Source organism: Gopherus flavomarginatus, chromosome 15 (assembly GCF_025201925.1).
Source record: "Gopherus flavomarginatus isolate rGopFla2 chromosome 15, rGopFla2.mat.asm, whole genome shotgun sequence".
NCBI classification, from domain to species: Eukaryota; Metazoa; Chordata; order Testudines; family Testudinidae; genus Gopherus; species Gopherus flavomarginatus.
Genome location: NC_066631.1, coordinates 495,065 through 519,270, shown reverse-complemented (window position 1 = coordinate 519,270; position 24,206 = coordinate 495,065). Strand labels below are relative to the sequence as shown.

Sequence of the window (24,206 nt, the reverse complement as noted above, 5' to 3'; positions counted from 1 at the left end):
TGTGCTGCATCCCCCTCACAGCGGGAGATTGGCCAGCCGTCTGGAACTGCTGGAACCGGAGGAGCGTTGCATGGTCTGACAGTCGGGTGAGACCCCTTGTCCCCCCAGACCTGGGACTGCAGGGCAGAGACCGGAGCACTCCCTGTCAGTGTGACCGGCAGGATGTGGGGCAGAGGGGCACTGGACATAAAAACACATGGCACCACAGGGACCATACATGTTCACACACATGCACACGCATGCACACAGACACGCTCACTCCCCTTCCCAGTTCCAGCCCCGCCCTGCCCCCTCACCTTAGGGCCCAGCAGCCCCGGCTGGTGGCTCAGCAGCACCTCCAGCTCCCGCACTGCATTGCGTAGGAAAGCCCGCCGGTTCTGGTGCAACTGGCCACTGTGCAAGGGGGGCCGGTGATTGTACTGGACACTGCACTGCCCACCCCCACCTCAGTTCCATGCCCACCCCACAGCCCAGCCCAGCCCCAGGGTGTCCAAGGCTGCTCACTCCATCGTGGATGCGGCTACAGCAGGGCCATGCAGGGGGGTTGGGTGGGGCAGCCGCATCAGGGGAGTAATGAGGGGCAAATATCTCTCATCCCTGAAACCAGTGTGGGGCTGGGACAGCAAGGGCCATGGGTCGGGCTTGAGGAGCACTGTCAGATCTGGAAGGGAGCCCAGGGCTGGGATAGCAGGGGCTGTGGGGCAGGACTGGGGGCACTGTCAGAGCTGGGGGGGGAACCCAGGGCTGGGATAGCAGGGGCCGTGGGAGGAGACTGGGGACACTGTCAGAGCTGGAAGGAAGCCCAGGGCTGGGATAGCAGGGGCTGCGGAGTGGGACTGGAGGCACTGGTAGGGCGGTGGTGGAGGAGCCCAGGGCTGGGATAGCAGGGACTACTGGGGGCATGGGTAGGGCAGTGGGGCAGGACTGGAGCAGCACAAGGTGCTGTGTGTTAGCAGAGGTGAGTTGGATGCCTGCCCTGCCCACACTGCAATGGGCACTGACCAGTGCCAAGGGGACCTCCCCACCACAGGCACTAACCCCCATCCCCATGGATGACCCAGGACCTAGGTATGGATGGTGCTCAAGGCCCAGGCACCCTTTACCTGTGCGCCACAGCGTGCTCCTTGCACTCCTTGACATCAGCCGCCTGCTTCCCGTACCTGCAGAGGGAGTGAGAGTGACTGCTGATCACCAGGGCATCCCCCAGCCAGCCCTGAGCCCCGGCAAAGCCCTAGCACAGCCCCCAGTGCAGCCCCCTGAAGCAGAGCCCCTGGCACCGCCCCCAGCGCAGCTCAGCCCCCTCCCGTCCCCAACCCACCAGATTCCAGGACAGACTTTGCTGCATGTGACAAAGTGGGAATTTTCTGTAATATTTCTTATGCCTGTACGTGTCTCAGTTTCCCCCAGACTGTGCATTGCTACCTGTGAAGGGGACAAGGGTTAAGTTTGCACTCGGGGCTGGCTAAGAGATGAGGCAGGGAGGGAGGGTTGCCTGGCTAGCTGACCCTGAAGGTCACTAAAAGTCTGGCTGAGGCTGACCCATCTCAATGGAAAGCCCAGTCACCAGGACAGTAACACCTCGTGCCCAGGGCCAAGTGGGAGGAGTAGGCTCCCTTGGAGAGCAGGCCTGGGCGGAGGGGAGTGGGTGACTGAGTGTTGGCTGCTGGAAGGAACTCCCAGCCCCTGGGAGCTGAGGAAGGGAGGAAGTCAGAGAGGGAGACATGAGGCCTGAAAAAGGAGCTCCCTGGGGCCCCGGCCTGGCCAGGTCAGCCTGTGCTTTCCCCTTTGGGTCGCTCTGCTGAGGACTCCAGTACTGGGCTCCAGGGGACACAGCTGGGCTGGGGGAGATGGGGAAGGGGCGGCTCTGACGAGGGGACCCAGTGGCACCAGGAGCCTGGCTCAGGGAGCTGCTGAGCAGAGCTCCCAGGGTGGGGCAGGAGGGCTGGAGCCCCGACAGTCAGTCTCAGGAGGCTGGGAGGCCCCATGGCTGCCCTGGAGGAAGTGAGACCACTTTGGGGTCTGGCACATTAAAGGGGTCCCTCCAAGGGCCTGTCCCAAAGCTGGGGTGTGGCACCGATCCTGGGAGCCGGGACACTGTACTAGTCACTTTGGGCACTCCCTGCCCTTCCCCTGGGTCTGGTGGGGATCCCCCTCCAACCTTCACCAGCCACCAACCCACACCAGCTGCCCACTGCCTCCCTGCCACTGCCCTGCCCTCAGCAGCTTCGCTCCGCCTCCCTGCCAGACGCCCCCTGCCCCCACCACCTGCCTTCCACCCCCAACCTACCTTACCCCAGCAGCCACCCTCCATGCCCATGCCAGTCCCCACGCATGCCAGCACCCCCCACCTGCTGCCCCCCCAGCGCCCTGTTACCCTTTCAGATGGCCGAAGAACTCCTCGGTGACCCTGTGGAGCTGCAGGGCGTCGTCGCGGATGAGGCTGATGTAGAGCGAGCCCTGCAGGCCCAGCTTCTACAGCTCCAGGCACTGCGGGTTCGAGCTCAGGCAGCCGTGGCACAGGAGGAAGCCAACTGCAGGGAGGGGCAAAGGGGAGGGGTCAGGGGCACAGCAGGGAGATGAGGAACACAACGATGGGGTGGCAGGGGGCAAGGGGCACAGGGGCATGGCAGGGATGCAGAACGTGGCAGGTCAGAAGAGGAGGTGGCAGGAGCGAGGGGCACCAGGGGCGAGGTGGCAGGAGTGAGGGGCAGAGGGGCTGGGGTGGCAGGAGCGAGGGGCCCCGGGGTGGGGCATGGCAGGCATACAGTAGGTATCAGGGCACAGGGAGGAGGCAGCAGGGGTGAGGGGCACAGGGGCAGGGGCAGCAGGGGTCAGGAGGCACAGAGGGTGGGGTCACAGGTGCATGGCAGGGCACTGGGAGGAAGCGGCAGGGATGAGGGGCACTGGGTGTGGGGCGGCAGGGGGTGAGGGACCCTGGGGTGCGGCATGTCAGGGATACAGTAGGTGGCAGGGCATGGGTGGCAGGGGTGAAGGGCACAAGGGTACAGGAGGGGAAAGGGCATAGCGAGGGGGATGTCAGGGGCACAAGGGGCACAGAGGAGCCGCCAACCCCAACTCCCCATCCTGCCCCCTCCCATCACCAGGGGGCGAGCTGGCACTGCCAGGCATCCAGAGGTCAGCAGACGTGGGTGCTGCTGGGCCAAAAGGGGCAGCGATCCCCAGCACCAAGGCCCCAGATTGGGGCTGCTAGTGTGAGGTAATGGCCAGGGCTGGGCAGGGCTCTGAGGCCGGGCTCCTGGCTGGGCTGGGCATTCTCTGGTCTCTGGTGCTTGTAACTTTCAGAGAGGTGGGACCTGCCTGATCCCACAGGACCAGGCAGGTGATGTGATGAGTGTTAACCCTTCCCTGCCAACTGCCTGCCCACCACACTGGGGGCCTCGTACTGTGAAGGGTGTGTATGGGGATGGGTGGATGCCAGGTGGGGCATGAGCCCCCCCGAGGGCCCTTCCCACCAGGTGCAGAGTGACTTACTCAGTATCCAGCGCTCAATCACCTCCAGTGACAGGTACTCGCAGGCCATCTGTGGAGAGAGGGGCCATTCCTCAGCGTTGCTCTCCACGGCCCTTCCCAGCCACTCACCACTAGGAACGGACACTGGGGCAGAGCCACTGTCCTGGCTCTTGATCCTCACTGCCCCCTTGGCCCTGTGAGCTGACCCAGCCCCCTAGTCCCCGTGGCCAAGCACTTGGGATCATCAAGTCCTACCTGAATGGGTGCACCAAGAGGCACCCTGGCATGGCGACTGCCCTCGCTCCCCACAGACAGGGATGGGCCATGCATGCTGGAAGTCCCTACACTGGTCCCTACACTGCTGGACAAGGGGTGGGGGTCTGTCCCAGCCCCCTGGAATCCCCTCAGCTTGGCGAGCCAGCTGCGGGCAGAGCCATCATACAGTGTCCTGTGGGCAACACCCCCTGAACTCTGCACCCCCAGACCCCAGAAGGCCAGACTCACAACATTCGAGCTGGCCAGGCTCAACATGGTGGCCGAGTTGCTGATCAGGCTCAGGAGCTGGTCGCTGCGCCACTGCTCAGCCGACTGTTTCCTCCGGACAAAGAGGAAATGGAGAGACAGAAGTGCACTGGTCACAGCCTGGAGGGGGCAGGGGGCAGTTAGCAGGGGCAACAGCAGCAATACAACAGCTACAGCTACAACTACACAATCTCCTAGAAGGAATACTGGGGGCCAGAAATGGGCCCGTAACCATGTGTTGCTCTCAGGTGAGGATAGCACCATAGGGGGCCTGGGGCCAGGCATAAAGCATTATGTGGAGCTAGGTTTGGGGCTGGATGTCAGGCCAGGCCTGCTGGGGCAGGTTCAGATCTCAGCTGCCCCTGGCTGCGAATCTGGAGTGAGCCAGGAGCTGTCCATACCACACCTCCAGTCTCACACACATTGCCCCACAAGCAGCGTCCGGCCCCTCACATGCACCGTCAGCATAAGCACACATGCACACCAGGCCAGGCTGGCACAACTGCATGCCAGCTGTGCCTTATTGAATTCCAGGTGGCAGGTGGGCACAAGCCTGTCCAGATCTAAAAACCCCTCCCCAAACCTTACAGGAGGAGCCACTGAACCCAGGGTTCAACTGAGTGCAGGGGACAACTCAGGAAGAACAGAGTCGGGAGTGGGGTTCTGTGACATTCTATAGCAGGGGTTCTCAAACTGGGGATCAGAGCCCCTCAGGGTGGTGTGAGGTTATTACATGGAGGGCTGCGAGCTGTCAGCCTCCACCCCAAACTCCACTTTGCTTCCAGCATTTATAATGGTGTTAAACATATAAAAAGTGTTTTTAATTTATAAGGGGGTGTTGCACTCAGAGGCTTGCTATGTGAAAGGGATCACCAGTACAAAAGTTTGAGAACAGCTGTTCTATACCTTGGGGAAGCATCCTGTAACCCCCATATTCTTCATTTTCATATAATCGTATCAAGCATGCCTTGTAAGGTATCAGGGGAAAGGTTATGATCTGCTGAAAGTCATTTCTCTATCCATATATGTGTATCATTAATGCATATGAAGTTACGAGAAGTGTGTTGCATGATGGTCACTAAAACATGCTGTAAGTTGGGGAATCAACCAGATATTAGCTCCCCAGAAGCAACAGCAAGGAAAGTAACCAACAGCAGGGCGGGGTTTCAAACAACCCATCAACAACCATTGTCCAGCAAGGGAGCTACAATTCAGTGATTCAGCTGCACGAGGCCACACACAGGGGAATTGCTTAGCCTTGCCTGGAGACTCAGCAGTGCCCCCCAGACATGCCTGGACTTGTGTTCCCCAAGCACATGGACTGAGGGTATAAAACAGACAGGATGGACAGATAGAGTAGACAGAGGTATAAAGCAGACATACTGGGCCTTTCTCCTTCACCCACCTATGCTGCAGGCATCAAGGACACTCTGAAGCCTCCAGCTGAGGGGACTGGCCCAGATTTCAAGGAAGAAATCTGTATACTATGGACTGCAATATCCAGTGGGGTGAGAAAAACTGCTTAAGCTAGATGTTGCCAAGTCTCATAGGGTCAAGAGTTTAGACTGCGTGCTTATATTTATTTTTCTTTTGGTAACTAACTGACTTTTTGCCAATCACTCAATATCACTTAAAAGCTACCTTTTACAATCAATAAATGTTTAATTGTTTATCTTTACCAGTGAGTTTGTTTGAAGTGTGGGGCAAATCTGCTCAGGTTTTGCAAAGGCTGGTGTATATCTACTTTCCATTAATGAAGTGATGAACCAATTAATAAATCTGCATTGCTTGTCTGGAGCAGTGCAAGATGGTATATTCCTGGGGTACAGTGCTGGGGGCTGTGGGGATTTGGCTCTGGTCCCTTTTTCTGTGTGATTTGTGAGTGGCACTGGGAGCATCCATGCAATCTAGCTGGGTGTGGGGCTCCACATGCTGTTGTGCTGAGTGATACCAGCACCTGGAGGGGTTTGCTGCTGGTCACTAACAAGGCATCGTGAGAAACAGCCCAGGCTGGAGAGAGTTAAGGGGGCATAGTGGTCCCACGGTCCCAGGCTGCACCCCGGGGATCTCATCGCAGTGGCGCACCGAGCAGGGTGAAATACACAGCTTGTTGTACTGAGCAAGATTTGCACTTTGTACACTGGTGTAAAGATTTTAAGTGAAGGCTTTAAGCGTGGTGACTAAGGAGAGTCAGGAGGAGGCTACCGGTTTATTTTCTGTTTGCTTATTTTGGGCGAGGGAAGTAGGGATAGAAAAATCAGGAAAATCAGTGAAAGCAGTGAAGCGATTGTGAAAGAGCTTTTGAAGCTACAGGTTGCAGAAAAGGAAAGAGAGCACCAGAGACTATTGGACCTGAAAGAACTGGAGATAAAGGAGAGTGGGAGGAGAGAGAGAGAGAGAGCAAAAACACCAAGTGAACCTGCTAGAGAAGCAGAACCAGAACCCACCAGTCCCAGCAATTCCCATCACTCCAAAAATCCACAATTGGGACCATTTATATCCTGCATACAATGAGGCAGACAGTATTGCTCAATATCTGAGCACCATTGAAAGGCTGTGTGCAGCGCATGAGATCCCTGAGGCTAAGAGAGTTCCTGCCCTGATTGCAAAATTAACTGGTAAAGCTCTAAAGGTATTAAATGAAATGCCTATTGAGGATGCTTTTAGACTATTGTAAATTTAAAAACATGCTTTTGCGAAGGTTTCAGATTCCCCTGAAACATACAGCATTAAATTTAGGAATGTTGAGAGGGATACTGGTATGAGTAATGGGGAATATGAGAACAAAATGAAAGATTTGATGGGAAAGTGGCTGAGGGGCAAAGGTGTTACAAGCTTTGAGGGAATGCTGGATCTTGTTGCTCAAGAACATTTCCTAGACACGTGTAAGGCTGATGTAAAGCAGTGTCTATGGGACAAAGATATAAAGTTTGTGGATGAGATGGCGTCTCTTGCTGATGCCTTTGAATGGACCCAGGTGTCTATTGAAAACAACCAACTGAAAGAGGTGTTTAAAGCTGGTGAGAAGGGAAGATCCCATTTTATCCCTAGCAAGAGAGAGGATGGCTGGGAGGCCGAGTACTCACCTCCCCAAAACCATTCCTTTAACCCTTGTCCCAAACATCCTGTAAAAGCAGGAGAGCCCAAAAGGTGCTATCAATGTAAGTCCAACCAGCATCTGAGGAATAAACGCCTGTGCTAGGAGGAAACAGGCAACCAACAGCTCATGTTAGTTCTGCCATCCTCAACACAGAAACCCCCCAAGCAATTGGAACCTATCATATTGGTTTTGAGAGGTTAGCCTCTGCAGAACCAGATATGGAGCATGTTAAGATTATCGAAATTAATGGCAGGGAGTACTTGGGGCAGAGGGATACAGGGGCCCAGATCTCTCCGGTTAAGCAGAGTGTGGTTTCAAAGGCCACTATGTTACCTGGCCAAATGGCAGAGATTGTGGGGTCCGTGAAAGCAGATTCCTTGTACCACTAGCTAAAACTCATGTGGTGTGAGAAGATTTGGAAAGTGTTTTGAGAGTGGGGGTAGTGGAACACCTCCTAGTCGATCTGCTTCTTGGTAATGATTTTTTCTGTGTACCTCAGATTAAAGTATTTACCCACAGCAAGAATGAGTTTTATGCTGGGATCCCCAAGGGAAAGGGTAAGATCTCAGGAACTACTGAGAGAATGGGAAAGAGTCTCCTTGATTCCTCTGCAGCAGGGGAAGCCACATGCTTCCAGGTGGGAGGGTGGTTGAGACCAACTCCTGCACTGCAGCTGGAGGCAACACCACATCAGGAAGGGATGGGGGTGTAACGCCTGCCAGGAGAGAACTATTCAGGTTGTTAGCTGTCAGCAAGTTGCAGCTTGAACCAGAGATAAACCCGGCTCTAGGGAGCAGAGAGCAGTGTGCCCCAGAGGAGAGCCCAGAGAAGGGGCAGGGGATCTCAGAAACCACTGAGGCAGGTGAGGATTCCGGTGACTCTGTAACACAGGGAAGCAAGGTGCTTCCAAGAATGGGAGGGCCAGAGACTAGCTCCTTTCCAGCAGAAGGCAACATGCCCTCAGGTGCAGGGGCAGGAGAGGTGTTGTCAGTGATTAAGGAAACTGTCCAGAGTTTTGTAGCTGAACAAGGGAGGGGACCCCTTCCTAGGGAGCACAGAGAAATGTGTCTTGGGAGGGGGCCCAGAGGAGGAGACTGGAGAAGAAATAGTGGGGGTACAGGAATGTCTCCTCACTGGTCACTTGGGAGAGGATGCCCAGGACTGAATGGCTGAGTCAACATCTGTGCATCCAGACACTCAGCCTGTGACCCAGGTTCTGAGAAGGAACTGTGTACCTGACCTCCTGGAGGGGAACAGTCACACAGCTGACTTCTCAGGGACAGAGAAAGAGGTGGGGGAGGGTACCCCAATCCAGGTCCCAGTTTTTCAGGATGCTATTTCTGATATGTGTTTGAAACCTAACTGTCTCTTTAAACCAAGATGCAGCTCCAATGCCTGTGACAGCAGAGAAGTTGAGACCAGAAAATTGCCAGGTGGCAGTTTGTGAGAGCAGAAATAACCCAACTGACAGAGAAGGGGGTATTTTCCCCCAGGCTGGTGAGAGACAGGGAACAGTTATGAGAGAGCTGTTGAGAAAAGTTGAATCTGATCAAAGAGTAAACACACCTAGCCCAGAGAGCACAGATCACAGCCCTCTAGGGGGCAGGGAAGGACTCAGAGCTGGGAGGGGAAAACACTGAGTAACCCCAAAAAGAAAACTGGATTTTTTGCATATGTACAGTCCAGGGGTTGGGAGGTAGCCCCCCAAAGGTTCAGCCAGTGTGCAGGATCCACCTGGACCCTTATCTGGCCAGACCCTGAGACATTAAAATCCTAGAAAAGTAATTAAATTAAGAGCCCACACAGAGGGGAACGCTGAGGGAAAGAAAAACCAGTGACTGATTACACAGGAGAGAGTCAAAGGACACCCTGGGTACCAAACAAACTAACCTCATACTACACTGTCTGAACAGGAGGTGTGGTATCATAAAGATACTTGTAAATACCCATCTGTGATAAAAAAAAAAGTTGGTATTAATGTTAAGTTTTGGGATAAGAATTTTGTTACTGACATTAAACCTTATGGCATGGGCAGCCAGCCTGGGGCTCCGGAGCCGCACGCGGCTCTTCAGAAGTTAATATGCAGCTCCTTGTATAGACACTGACTCTGGGGCTGGAGCTACAGGTGCCAACTTTCCAATGTGGCAGGGGGTGCTCACTGCTCAACCCCACAGGCCCTACCCCCACTCCGCCCCCTCCCACCCCCTCCCCTGAGCCTGCCGTGCCCTCACTCCTCCCCACTCACTCCCAGAGCCTCCTGCATGCCAGGAAACAGCTGATGGGGAGGGAAGGGAAGGTGCTGATGGAGGGGCTGCTGGTGGGTGGGAGGCACTGGAAGCAGGGGGCTGGCTGATCAAGGGCTCCTGATGTATTACTGAGGCTTTTTGGCAATGTACATTGGTAAATTGTGGGTCCTTGTCAGGCTCACGTTGGCCACCCCTGGCTTATGGTAATGCTAGTTCTCAGTTAATACCTGTAAGCAGATTTAAAGCTTATCACAGCAAAGAAACCATAACAAATCTGGTTTGCTGTGTGTGAATGGGGAAACTGAGGCACGCCACCTCATGGCCTTGATGGCTGGATGCCAAGAGAACTATAACACAAACTGCCTTCGAGTTAGTCAGTGACCAACCCTCCTGCAGTAACCTAAGGGGGGAGGTGTGACTTTCTATACCTCCCAGGCTGCAGAAACCAAAGGGGGCACAGCAGTCCCAGAGTTCCAAGCTGCACCCCAAGGAGCTCATCACAGGGTCATAGGTTCAAAAGCAGGGATCCAGAGGGGGACACTGAGCAAAGTACCCTGGACAGCACACATTGCTCCTCAAAGGTGTCTAGAGAGCCAGTAGACACCACCCACAGGAACTCTGCCCGGATGCATGAGACAAGGGAGGAACGGAAATAGGACCCACTGTCGCAGAGCACCCCCCTGTCTAGCACCCTCCTCCTGGTGCTGTGGACAGGCACTTTGGCCAGCACCGGGAGGAGGTTGCTGAGGAGGTCTTGTGACTTCGTGGGGCTGCAGACAGGGTGTGTGTATATGAAGAGGTGCGGGGAAAAGTGCAGCCAGAACCTCAGCAGGAGGTTCTGAAGGAGCCGAAAAAGGGGCTGCAACCTGGCACATTGCAGATAGGTGAGTGTCAGTGTCTCCCTCACGCTGCAAAATGGACAGGCATCAGAATGGAGGTGAGTCACGCCAGGTACACGCCTGTGCTCAAGGCTCCATGAAGGAGTAGCCAACCAATGCCCCTAGCAGGCCAAGGGACCAAGGTGAAGTACAGGCTGGACCACCAGGGTTCCTCATCCAGCCACTTGGTATTGGGGTGGGACACAAGGGTGAGGAAGTGCTCTGTGTGCAGCACGAGCGTGTAGAGTTGTTCCCTAGGTGCGGTTCAGCACGAATCAGCTGCAGGGTGTGCAGTCGTATCAGGTTGCGGAAAGGAAGGGGTCAGGAGGCTCATGGGGCAGGGGCCCAATGAAAAGGCCAGGGGTGAGGGCAGGACCGGCGCTAGGGGTTTGAGAGCCCTAGGCGGACGGGAATTTTGCCGCCCCACCACGCTGGTCCGTGGCTCCGGTGGAGCTGCCCGCAGTGGTGCCTGCGGGACGTCCACCGGAGCCGCGCGAGCAGCCGACTGTCCACAGGCACCACTGCGGCAGCTCCACCGGAGCCACGGACCAGCGGACCGTCCGCAGGCACGACTGCGGCAGCTCCACCGGAGCCGCCTGCTGCCCTCTCCAGCAAAACGGCGCCCACCATTTATTCTGGCGCCCTAGGTGATTGCCTAGGCTGCCTAAATGGTAGCGCCGGCCCTGGGTGAGGGGCAGGCAGGGGGCACCCTCTCACAGGACCGTGCATGCAGCCCAGACTCTGCTCTCATGCAGTGACAACTGGGAACAGCAGATATCACTAGTGCCAGCCACCCCCTCCCCCGGTCCACAGTCCCTCGCTGTGCCCAGTGATTATCACTTTGTACCAGCCATCCCCTCCCCTGGTCCACAGCCCCTTGCTGCGTCCAGTGGTTATCACTAGTGCCAGCCACCCCCTCCCCCCATGAGCATAGCCCATTGCCAGTGTCACTCACCTTGGTGTGAGACCCGAACTCCTCTGTGAGTTCCTTGAGTGGGGTGTCATACTCCAGCACCATCTGGGCCAGCTGAGCGTAGCTGGGGTTGCTGCATGGGGACAGCAAGGGCAGAGATTTGGTTCATGCCTCCTCAGCAAACTGTTCCCACTGCCTGGGTCATGCACCCCTCAGCAAACTGCCCCCCAATGCCTGGGTTGTGCATACCTCCCTAAACTGCAATGCAATGCCTGGGTCATGCACCTCATGGCAAATGACCTTGCTGGCTTTGCCAGTGCACCTCACTCTTCCACATGGGCACTACCTCTGGGATTTGTACACGGAGCCCTCTGACCCACACATAACCGGCAGCAGGGATCCCGTGGCCCAGCCCAGCGCTGTGTGAACCACCCTCTCCTGCACAACCCCCCTCAGTCCCCTCCCCCCAGTTCCCTCTCACCAGCTGCCCTGGATCATCTCATGGGCACAGTTGTACATCCCAATCAGGGCTTTGCGGTCCTCGATACGTGACAGCAACAGGATGACAGACGTGTAGGTCACCACCAGGTCCAGGTAGTTCTTGGTGAGGTCGTAGTTCACGTGCTGTGGAGGGCAGCACAGTGGGGGGTGTCAGTGACCAGGAACAATAGCGTGTATGTGTGTGCACATGTGCAAGCGCTGCCCCCTGCTGGAGGGATGAGCCCTGCTCTAGGTGTGTCTGCATGTGCATGGGGGGGGGGCATGTGTGTGCTGCCTCCTGCTGGAGGGATGAGCCCTGCTCTGAGTGTGTCTGCATGTGCATGGGGGGGCAAGTGTGTGCTGCCCCCTGCTGGAGGGATGAGCCCTGCTCTAGGTGTGTCTGCATGTGCATGGGGGGGGGCATGTGTGTGCTGCCCCCTGCTGGAGGGATGAGCCCTGCTCTAGGTGTGTCTGCATGTGCATGGGGGGGCATGTGTGTGCTGCCCCCTGCTGGAGGGGATGTGCCCTGCAATGCAATGCATGCAGCACATGGAGATGGAGGGTCCTGCAGAGAGGACAGCTGCAAAGCCAGGCATGCGGTGGGGACTCCCCAGCCCAGCACCCCCTAGGCTGTTCTTTGAACACAGCCTTGCTGGCTGTTGGTATTGGACAACATTCCTGGGGGAACAGCAGCCCCCACAGGGTGGGACAGTGCTCGGTGCATTACGGGCCCACCAGAGATCGGGGCCCCAGGTGCTGCATGGACACAGTGAGAGGCCAGCCCTGCCTCTGGTAATTTACCCTCAGGATTATCCCTACTTTGCCAGGGGGCAGCTGGGGCCCAGAGAGGCTGAGAGAAGATGGCAGGTGCTGCGGGAACCATTGGGGACAGTGCCTAGCCAAGCACCTGAGGATGTAGCCAGAGGTCACACCAGGGATCTGCAGCTGTGTTGGGACCCAAAGCCAGATCCCCTGACTCCCAGACCAGTGCATCATCCCTACAATCTTCCTGCCTCTCCAGGGAAGCAGAGACACCAGCAGTCTGTCCCCACTGTGCCCCTGCCCACGCACCGCCCCTTGCAGCCCCCGTCCATGCACCTCCCCCGCAGCCTGCTGTGCCCCTCCCCATGCATTGCCCTTGCAGCCTCCTGTCCATGCACCTCCCCCGCAGCCTGCTGTGCCCCTCCCCATGCATTGCCCTTGCAGCCTCCTGTCCATGCACCTCCCCTGCAGCCTGCTGTGCCCCTCCCCATGCATTGCCCTTGCAGCCTCCTGTCCATGCACCTCCCCCGCAGCCTGCTGTGCCCCTCCCCATGCGTTGCCATTGCAGCCTCCTGTCCATGCACCACCCCCGCAGCCTGCTGTGCCCCTGCCCATGTGCTGCAGCCAGGGGACCTGCCGGGACTCACGATGTCGAAGTAGCACTGGCTGGCATCAATGGTGTTCAGCAGCTTGTATACATGGTCCTGCCAAGGGAAGCTGTGTCAGTCGCACCTAAGAGCTCCCAGCTGTGATTTGCCCTCCCCCAGGCCTCAGCCCCAGCAGCCCCACACCGGATCTGGCATTCTAGGACAGATGGCTGTGTCAGCAGGGGCAGAGGTCTCCGCTACACACGTACAAGCCTTGGGTACGCTAAGGAGGGCAGGTGGCTTCCTCACCCGAGATTTGGCACCTACAATAGGGTAAAGAGTCTCCCCAATGCCCCCTTCTGCTCCAGGAGCAACAGGCCCTGGTGTAACTGGTGCCCAGGGTGCAGGGATGCAGACTCCAGGCCTGGAATGAGCCATGGGAAGCGCTCACGTGGAAGCTAAGGCCATGGGGCCGGCCACAGCCCCAGGCAGCCTCCATGACACAGGCAGCAGGTTTAAGCAGCAGCTGCTCCATCCCTCATGAACTGACTCAGATTGGTGCAAAGCAAGTGAGAGCTGGGTCCAGCATCCCCCACGTGTGCCCATGAGCACAGCACCTGGCCATCCAACTGTCTTCAACGGATTTACCCTCCTCAGTCCCGGGTTTACAGTGGCACCATGGAGCCGGGCCCATGCTCAGAAGGGGCCCCCGGCCTGCTCTGCTTGCACTTCACCCCAAGAACCTGCCAGCCGCTGGCTCCCCCCCACCCACTACTTGCTCTTCTCGACCTGCTTGCCAGCTGGCTGAGAGCTCCCCTCCGCCCCCGGCCCCACCCGCCAGCTCCTCTCTGCCCCCTGGCCAGACCCCAGTGCACTTCCAGCTCTGGGCAGCCTCTGCTTCGCACCACCTGTGGGGCCCCAACTGTCTCCCCAGAGCTGAGCCTCCTGGGACTGGTGCAGAAGCCTGGCCAGTCTCAACCAAGTAGGGGGGGATGTCGGGTGGGGGCTTGTTTGCACCCCTCCAGGCAAGTGGGTCCTGAGGGAGTCCGGCTGGGGCAGGCCCTGGCCTGGCTGTTCGCACCACTCCAAAGGGACTGGAGTGATTCCCGGGACCAGCCCTGGCTGCGCTGCCGGCTCAGCCTGGCAGACACAGTCACCTCCCAGCAGAGCCAGTGAGTGCAGCCAGGAGGCAGAGCATAGAGCCTCCATGCCCCCAGCCACTGGCCGACACCCGCTCTCCCCAGGGCCGTGATGCCCCCTGCAGGTACTCACTCAGAACTCCATCACATCCACGAAAGACTGGTAGTAGCTATTGAACACTTTGATGATCTCTGCCTTCTCCTTGTGCACCGGGCCCAGGTGTTGCTAAAGCAAAGGACAGACATGGGGAGTAGATTTCACCCTGACTGGCCATGGGGGGAGCCAGCTGTGTGGCTGAGAACCACAGAACCAGCTCCCAACCCCTCACCACTGGGGACAGAGATCACTGACACACGCAGGGCTGGACACAGTGCCCTGGCACACTCATCCCTGGGCATCTCCAGCCTTCAAGCTGGAGTTGGGTTGAGAGCCCCCATGCCAGGGTGGTGCTGTGCGGATCCAAGCACTGCACCGTCAGGGGGTGGGGCTGTATGGATCTGAGCACTGTGCTGGCAGGGGGAAGGGGAGACCTGTCCAGATCCGAGCGCCATGCCAGCAGTGGTGGGGCTGTATGGATCCGAGCACTGTGCCAGTGGGAGGGAAGTGGACCTTTAGAGATCCAAGCACCGCTCCAGCAGGGAGGACCTGTACAGATCCAAGTACTGTGCCGGCAGGGGGGAGGGAGGACCTGTACAGATCCAAGCACCGCACCAGCAGTGGTTGGGCTGTACGGATCTGAGCACTGTGCCAGTGGGAGTGTTGGTGTTACTCTGGCATAATCCTAGGTAACTCGGAAAGGTGGTAGACCACAAGTGTCAATGAAACCCTCCTGTTGTAGGCCTCAATGAACCAATGTTCCTCCATGTTAAACACTTTGTGTAACCTAGTGTAACCTAATGTACTAATAGCTGCAAAAATGTAGTGTTAGCAGTTAGTTTTCGGTTGTAACAGCCAGTTCTCTGCTGTAATACATTGAAGCTCGGTTAAAGCCCGCTCAAGGCCGTTTTAAGATACTGTATACATGTCTCAGCAGCGGAGAGGGGGGAGGAAGGGGGAAGTCAAAAGATTGAATGAGAAAAGATACTGCAGCTGGATGGGAAAGGAGGGGGAAGTGAGAAATCAGCTAGTCAGCAAGAAAGTTTTGTAGTAAACAACTGGGATATAAAAGGAAGAAACTGCTTGTTTTAGGGGTGCAGGATCTGAGATTGTTATTTCTCCCTGGCACCTTATTTGAGCTCAAATAAATTTGGTTGTTTGCTTCTCCACCCTGGTGTGTTTATTGGTGCGGCACACCAGGCGACGGACCCCCCTCGCTGTTGCGTGGCCTCAGGCAGTTATCTGCCGGCAACAGTTCTTGGCGCCCAACGTGGGGCTGAGGCGAAAATTAGCCTTGCCTGGATCCCTTCTGGAGGTCAACGGATCGCGGTGACGACCGATGCCCAGTGCACACTGGTGACTTCACCAGGGGCCTCGGCGGAGACGCAGTGTGAGCGACCCCAGAGGGCACAACGGTGCAACGCGCTCAAATAGTGGAGAAGCAGTTGTGGGCGATGGTGTGGAACCGGTCCCGGGCGACGTTGAGGAACCGGTCCCTTGGATAAGGTAGGAAAAGTCCGGTTGTCCGGACTCTCTCTGCTAGGGCCTGGGGACGCCCAGTGTCTACCTGCGACACGGGGCAGGGGCAGAGCAAGGTGGGGAAGGCAAGGTGCTCCCGCCTAGAATGCATTCTGGAGATTTGGAAGGTGTTTGGATTGGACCCGTTATCCAAAAAATAGGTTACAAAGGTTTTGTACAGTGGACTGGCCTCAGTACAAATTAGAGGGTCAGGAAAGGTGGCCACCTGAAGGATCAGTAAATCACAGTACAATTACTCCTGTTTTGTCTGTGAACAGGTAGGTTCTGAAACTGTTTGTATGAAAAGCTCTGGTTAAAGAAAAAAAAAAAGAAAAAGAGAAAAAAAAAACAAACCATAGCTCCTGTTCTTCCCCCTGTCTGGTGGAGTGCAAGGATCCAAAAGCAGGTTAGGGATAGTTCAGGGACAAAGGAGGGACCTGTCTAGAAAGGGGAGACCCTATGTCCTAGTGCACTCTCTCCCTGTTGTGGCTGCAAAAAAAAAAAGGGGGGGAGGGCAGTATGAGTGACTGTTACCGGAAAACGCCCAGAATACCCTGTGAAGCAAAAGCTCGTGACCAGGACTACTCTAACGCAAGCCTGGTAGCTAGTGGATCTCTAGGAGGTCCGACCCATGGTGGGCTGACTCGGCCTGGCATCGTCCGGTGAGGAAGCTACCTGGGTCTAGGAGTGTGTGTACCCATCTTCCCTCCCCCTTTCCTTTCCGTGTGGGCTACTGACAGTCTGATCATCTCACTGGATGCAATCAGAGTAAGCAGCACCATCTCTCAGAGACTAGCCGACGCTCTTTGCTGAAGGGAGGTGTAGGAGAGTCGTGGCCATCCTCGTTAGCCTCTCCTGTGTGAGTACCCTGTAGGGAAAAATCCGTAGTTTATGAGCCGCTAGCGCAGACAGGGCACCCTCCCTGTGTGTGTAAGTGGAAAAAGGGGTGGGGGGCAGTCTAAACATTCCATCTCAGCCCCTAAGAGTACCCCAGCATATTACATGTATGTACATTATGGTTCAACAACCTGCAGGTATTTAGAGAATTGGAATATTTACATGCTTGAAAATTCATCTAAACAATGCCCACTAGAAGGTACTTCAATCTAGATAAGATCATACATCTAAGAGGAGCGTTTAATCACCAAAAAGCCCTGACACAGCGTGAGCAAATTTGTCTATTGAGGAAAGGAACGGGTTAATTTAAAAATCATCTTGGCCCAGGGATGGAAGAGGGGGGTTGCTCTGCGTTAAGGGTCAGGAATCCGCGCAGACTGTGCTTGGTGCAAGGAGGGGCTGCTTTCAGCCCCAGCTGGCTGTGAAAAATATATAGACAGAGGCGAACCAAAGGCAATACAAGTTACAGAACTGAGATTACATTTGCAAAGATTATCTGTCCAGTAAGATCCAACAATGTGCCTTTGTGACCCTGGAGTCGGTGTGGCTTGGTAACACCAAAGAAGCCACAGGCAGCCGACCTGGACTGGAATCTCTGAAAGAGACACCGCAGGAGATTCCAGGGTGTAAGAGAACAGCCCTCCCAAGAGCAAAAGCATGTTGGAAATTCTGGACAAGCTGTATATAGGATAATCTCCTGTCCACCTCTCCCCCTCCTCTGAACATTATACACAGAAGTGGCCAGTCTGGACGTACATGTGTGGGTATGAAAGGGGCTTGGGGCATTAATGTTTTCCTGAGTGATGAGGGAGCGTTCCCAACACTCTCCGTTGTTGTTTTATTATTTTATTAATGAAGCTTTAAAATTCAGTTATATGGTGTGTTTTCTTTATCTTCCCCCAATGATCCTGTAGTGTCAGCCTGATCACCTGACACGAGGGATAGATTGGTAACAGAAATTTGTCACAGTTTGGTGAGCAATTAAGAAGGGGGGAGCCCTGCAGAATTTACACCATCTATTTGTTTTACCCTTGTTATTTTATGTTTGCTTTGCTTGGTACTGTTGGTGTTATTTGTTGAGAACTGCATGAGTAAAAGTGAGCCCTGATAGGATAAGGAAACACTATCTGGTTCTGGTTCTGTTCTGTTTAACCGGTTACTGTTGTTTTTCTGCTCTGTTCATTTGGACGTTAGGAGTGTGGGCGGAACTGAACCTCTCGTTCGTAATTCCTCCCAGTGGAAGCCATGTGTGTGAGAAAGCTCTGAGGTTGAACTGAGATCCTTCTGTCCCGCCCCCTGTAGCGGTCAGTGTATAGAAGTGGGAAAGTCTGGCTTAGACTGTAATTCCCTCTGCTCTCTGTGTAATTCTCTTTATTGTTTAAGTGTCAAACAGATGAATGAGTCTCTGGGTAAACCCTCTAAGAATAGTCCTTTAAATTATATGTTAAGTAAATGGCCTTTGCCCAATGGGCCATGCGTTTTCGTCCAGGTGGCAAGCCTCATGAAGGAGGACTCGGGTAGTCTTGTGAGTAAGAATGTTTAAGGGAAGAGACCAGGAGGGGTGGGGGCTAGTTGAGAAGCCCACCCTCCTAGCTAAACTGGTAGTGGAACAAGTTGGTGCCCATGGAAGGGACGGTTCAGCAAGAAAAGCAGGATCGGGCCCAGGCGGGCAGGCAACAGACAGAGAGATTGGAAAACAGGTTGGAAAATTTTAAGGGTGTAGTGGAAGGAAGGAGTCAGTAAGTGTAAGCATGGAGATTTCAAATACTCAGGACTTACTGGAATGGTGATTTGAGTTGATAAAAGTGGCTGTTGGGAGACAAGCAAGTGATTTAAGGGAGAGTGAGAAGTTAACTCTGTAGTTGCTGGAGGAAACAGCAGTTGAACTTTGTAAAAATGCTGAAGAAAAAAGTTATTGGTGTCTGTGAAATGTTTGTAAATAAATTCAGGTAAAGAAATTATTGGATTGCAATCATTTGGTTTAGCTATGAACAATGGAGATCTCCACCGAGGTGAGGAAATTCCGGACGCTGACGGAGCTGATCATGGATGCTGAGGAGCACGTAAAGAATCCTTACAAGGGCAAAAAGCTCAAGGTAGGTGATAGGGATGGGGCCAACAAATGGGGTCTCGTGTCCCACCCTGTCCAGGCTGGGGAACCTCAGCAGGGGGCAGCAGAATTACCTTAACCATCATTGGGAGGAGCGGGAGTTGGCCTGCTAAACCCAGGATTCTGGGTTCAATCCTTGAGGAGGCTATTTAGGGATCTGGGGCAAAAATCTGCCTGGGGATTGGTCCTGCTTTGAGCAGGGGGTTGGACTAGATGATCTCCTGAGGTCCCTTCCAACCCTGATATTCTATGATTCTATGAATTTAGTTAAATTAGCTGAAGAATGTTTACAGTGTTATGTAATTGAAAACCTGGGCTGCCTATGAAACAAATACAAGAAAATATGGGGTAATTCCTTTGTTTTGCCTGAAGTCAACAAGGGTATTTGTATATTTCAAGCGATGATTGTCTGCCCAGAAGGGGTGGGTAGACCTCTGTTTTTTTTGTCTTTCAGATAATCAGAGAAAACTGATGCCAGCTGAACAGCATTCAACGTACCATGCATTTACCGGCACAATAGAAATTATGTTTTGTGTTCTATGTTCTGTCTTGTGGTGTTTGTCTTGTGTCCAGAATTTTTGTGTTTAATATTTTTATAAAATAGTCTAGTTTAAAATCAAACAAAAAGGTTAAATTAAAATGCAGATACTTGTTTTGTTCAACTTGGAATACAAAGTGTTTGGATAAATCAGGAGAATGTAATATACTAAAATCTAATGCATTTCCTTAAGTAAGGAAAAGAAACTTCATTGGTCAAACTGTTAATTGCAAAAATTGTTGTTAAAATTTGCATACCAACAGTCTTTGAAAGCAAGGACATGAAAAGTTAACCCACTCCCCATATTGTATATGGGATCTTTCTGGCTACCTCAGATTTCTAGCCAGAGGGCTGGGGATGGTGGAAAGTTATTGGACTAGAGGTTAAATTTAATGAACTCCTCAAAGTGGGTGTGCTTGTCCTGGCTTGTTGCTCCAAAGCTCTGTAATAAGGTTATTTTAGTAAAAGGGTGTGTGTGGCATATATTAAATAATAAGACTAATGTACTGTATAATGACAATGTTTATGTCTTCATTGTTGGGAAAAAGGTGTATAAGTAAAAAGTGGAAGTTTCCTTTTCAGGTTAAAAGAAGACAAGAAAGGAAGAAGAACAAAGAACAGAATGAGTTAACTGGAAAAAAGAATTAGCTAGCAAGCTCAGGCTATAGATAAGACACTGACTCCATTCAAGGACACTGCTCACAGTTAAGACTCGGCTAACAACTAGGAAAAGGAGGGCTTGAATTTGCCCACACAGCTATGAGATCTGAAAAACACTGCCAGGCACTAATGAAATGTGTTAAATTTCTTTTCTCACAGGTAAAGAAGCGCTACCCAAAGACCCTAGCAGTCCTTCCACTCCTTGGAACCAGGAGACAGGATTGATGTAAAGATCCACCGATGAAAGACTGCCTTGGCTCCATGCTGGAAAGGCCCTTAAGTCCTGATGACTACCAATACCGCTGTGAAGTGCCAAAGACTGACTGCTTGGACCCAAGATTCTCACTGCAAAAAGACCACTCCACATTGGGAGAATTCTCCCACTGATGATTAGCTTATTTCACCTTCTAGCTCCACTGTGCCTTTTGGACAGCAGGGAAAAAGTACAAGGTGAAGTGCTAGTAACCTCTCCCTTATCCATTGACAGATCTACTGTGCCTTTGAATTTTTCTAAAAGAATCAAAACCATTACAGGGTTATGTGCTAGTAACCTCTGCCCTGTAGGATGCTGCACCACGACTGTTTTGGGAAAGAAGAAGGAACACTCGCTCCACTGAAATTGCCAAAGTCCAGGAATTCCTGACTAGAAAGGACATTAAGAACTGACCCTGGTGAAGAAACAAAGAATTATACACTGGTGGGAGGACATTTGTGGGACCCATGTTTGGGAATGTGGTATTGAATGGATTTGAGGGTTTATTCTACAGGCTGCGCCCTATGTTTTGGATAAATCCTTCAGCATATATAGCTCTCTCTAACTGGATTTTAAATAACAAGTACCCAAAGAGTTTGTTCTGCTACTAGAAATTTTACCCATATTGAAACCATTCCAGTGACTAATAATGTATGATATTATTGGGAATGCCTTTTGACAGTACCTGAGAATAGTTAAATAACAGGTGTATTATAGTACTACACCAAGAAAAGATGGTATTAAATATCACTGAGGCTGGGAAGGCATTGCAGTGGGATCTAGTATGTTTAGGAATTCAGGATTTCCTGAATGACCAGCTGATGGCCATTCGGAGTGATCTTGAGTACCAGACTTGGCCCACTGCCCTTACAGATGCATCAGGAGTACCATCTGATCTGTGATCATGAAGACATATGTGGACACTTCCTGGGTGGAAGTGTGGCTTCCCAGGGCGGGGTGTGCACCCTTATAGGGGATGAATACTGTACTTATGTCCCAGAAAGCGCACAGGATATTAACAAGCACATCCTGTCAGCCAAACAGGCTTTTGAAAAGTGGAAGGCCCAGAAAAGGAAACCTACTATTTCTGATTCCCTCTGGGGCTGGTTGCTCAACCCGGGAGAACTAGGAGAAGGTATTGTTCACCTCCTGCTCACTGGTGTGGTGTTGTGTATCATTACTCTTCTCTTGTTTGCTTGCTGTAAAGCACTCCAGCTCCCTAGAGCTTAATCACATGTTATCCTTTAAATGTGAGAACACTCAGCCAAAAGTTTGTTGAGTATTCTCAAAGGAGGGAGTTGTTGGTGTCACTCTGGCATAACCCTGGGTAACTAGGAAAGGTGATAGACCACAAGTGTCAATGAAACCCTCCTGTTGTAGGCCTCAATAAACCAATGTTCCTCCATGAACCAATGTTCCTCCATGATTAAACACTTTGTGTAACCTAGTGTAACCTAATGTACTAATAGCTGCAAAAATGTAGTGTTAGCAGTTAGTTTTCAGTTGTAACAGCCAGTTCTCTGCTGTAATACATTGAAGCTCGGCTAAAGCCCGCTCAAGGCCGTTTTAAGATACTGTGTACATGTCTCAGCAGCGGAGAGGGGGGAGGAAGGGGGAAGTCAAAAGATTGAATGAGAAAAGATACTGCAGCTGGATGGGAAAGGAGGGGGAAGTGAGAAATCAGCTAGTCAGCAAGAAAGTTTTGTAGTAAACAACTGGGATATAAAAGGAAGAAACTGCTTGTTTTAGGGGTGCAGGATCTGAGATTGTTATTTCTCCCTGGCACCTTATTTGAGCTCAAATAAATTTGGTTGTTTGCTTCTCCACCCTGGTGTGTTTATTGGCGCAGCACACCAGGCGACGGACCCCCCTGCTGTTGCTTGGCCTCAGGCAGTTATCTGCTGGCAACAGGAGGGAGGGGGACCTGTACAGATCCAAGTACCGTGCCGGCAGGGGGGACCTGTACAGATCCGAGCACTGCACTGGCGGGGGTGGGGGCTGTATGGATCCAAGTGCCATGCCAGCATGAGGGGGTGCCTGGAGAGGTCTGAGCGCCATGCTGGCAGTGGGAAGGCTGTATATATCCGAGTGCTGTGTCAGGGCAGGAGGCTTGTACTGATCTAAATGAGAGCTGTACCATGTGGCAGGGCCTGAGCCTGGGCTGAGGGAGGCTGCTCACCGTGCTGCTCCGTGAGTCCACATTTGGGAACTTCTTGTTGATGTATTTGATGGAGGGCTCCATGGTCTTCTCGGTGAAGAAAGTGGGTTTGGACCTGGGGTCTGAGCATGTCTGTAACAGAGAAAGCCCCAGGGCGTCAGCAGGGCAGGGCAGGGACAGCTCCAGGGGCTCCTGCTGTCTGCAGTCAGAACTGTCCCTGCACGCCCCCAAACAGGCACTACCTGACTGCCAGAGAAATCTATCCCTTGCCCATTAGTGATGCTCCTCAATGAGCACCCACAGCCCCTGCTATCCCAGCCCTGGGCTCTTCCCCACCCTCCATCCCAGCTCTGGAAATGCCCCTCGACCCTGGCCTGCCACGGGGGCACCAGTTAGCCTACAGCAGGTGAGCTCTTCACTTGCACCGCATGAGTGTGGAATGTGAGTTGGCAGAGGAGAAGTGCTGCTCCCAGCTTGTGCCCCAGGGCAGGGAGTTAGGATTCTGTTTACAAACAGAGGCAGAGTGCTTAAGATAAGACAGGGCTGGTCATTTAATTAAGGATCTGGAAGTCCTTAGATGGGGGACAGGGTTGGAACAAATTGGAGAGACTCCAGTGGAGGCAACGAAAATGATTTCGGGGCTGAGGCACATGACTTACGAGGAGAGGCTGAGGGAACTGGGCTTATTTAGTCTGCAGAAGAGACGCGTGAGGGAGGATTTGATAGCAACCTTCAATTACCTGAAGCGGGGTTCCAAAGAGGATGGAGCTCGGCTGTTCTCAGTGGTAGCAGATGACAGAACAAGGAGTAATGGTCTCAAGTTGCAGTTGGGGGGGGTTAGGTTGGATATTAGGAAACACTATTTCACTAGGAGGGTGGTGAAGCACTGGAATGGGTTACCTAGGGAGGTGGCTGAATCTCCTTCCTTAGAAGTTTTTAAGGTCAGGCTTGACAAAGCCCTGGCTGGGATGATTTAGTTGGGGTTGGTCCTGCTTTGAGCAGGGGGTTGGACTAGATGACCTCCTGAGGTCTCTTCCAAACCTAATATTCTATGATTCTATGAAGAGAGAACAGGGGACTCAGAAGACATATAGCCAAGCCCTCTAAGCCAAGATTACATTCAGAAAAGATGTAGGTTTGAGGGCATAGGTGAAAATAAGGGGCCAAAACTCAGGGAAGGGATAGCAGTGGTATAGAGAAGTTCCCACTCTACCTCTGGTGCTTATGTGGCCCCATCACCATAGTATCTGAGTCTCTCACAATGTCTAACCTCTTTCTTCTCACAGCCTCATCGAGGTTGAGCAGTGCTGTTATCCCCATTGTACAGGTGGGGCACTGAGGCAGACACAGACTAAAGGGCAGATTTTCAAAGGTATCAGGCACCTCGTGGATTCTCAAAAGCGCCTAGATTTGGTGCTTTGTAAACCCCACTAGATGCATCTTTTGGGTGCCCAAAAACCTTTGAAATTCTGTCCCTAAGGCACTGGCCTGAGGTCATACAGAAAGCCCATTTAGGGTGACCAGATGTCCTGATTTTATAGGGACAGTCCTGATTTTTGGGTCTTTTTCTTATATAGGCTCCTATTACCTCCCAACCCCATCCCAATTTTTCACACTTGCTGCCTGGTTACCCAATTCATGGGGGGCGTAGAACCCAGGTCTCTCATGGGTAACTCCCTATCCACTGGCCCAGCCTAGCTCTCTGCTCCATGCTGCAAAAGGGAGGACTCTGATAGACTGGAGCAAAACCAATAAGGCCAGTCCTCCAAGACTCAGCAAACAGTCCCAGGTGATTGAGAAGGATTCATGGCTGACAGCATGACAAGCAGCACAGAGGCCAGAGAGGCGATCACTTAGGCCCCAAGGGGTGGCAGATT

At 53.3% G+C, this 24,206-nt stretch overlaps 1 pseudogene; it reads right to left on the bottom strand.

The window, feature by feature from the left end:
* LOC127034935 (nck-associated protein 1-like) overlaps nt 1–22,457 on the bottom strand; it is a 52,037-nt pseudogene extending 29,580 nt beyond the window's left edge.
* Between the last annotated feature and the right edge of the window lie 1,749 nt (nt 22,458–24,206).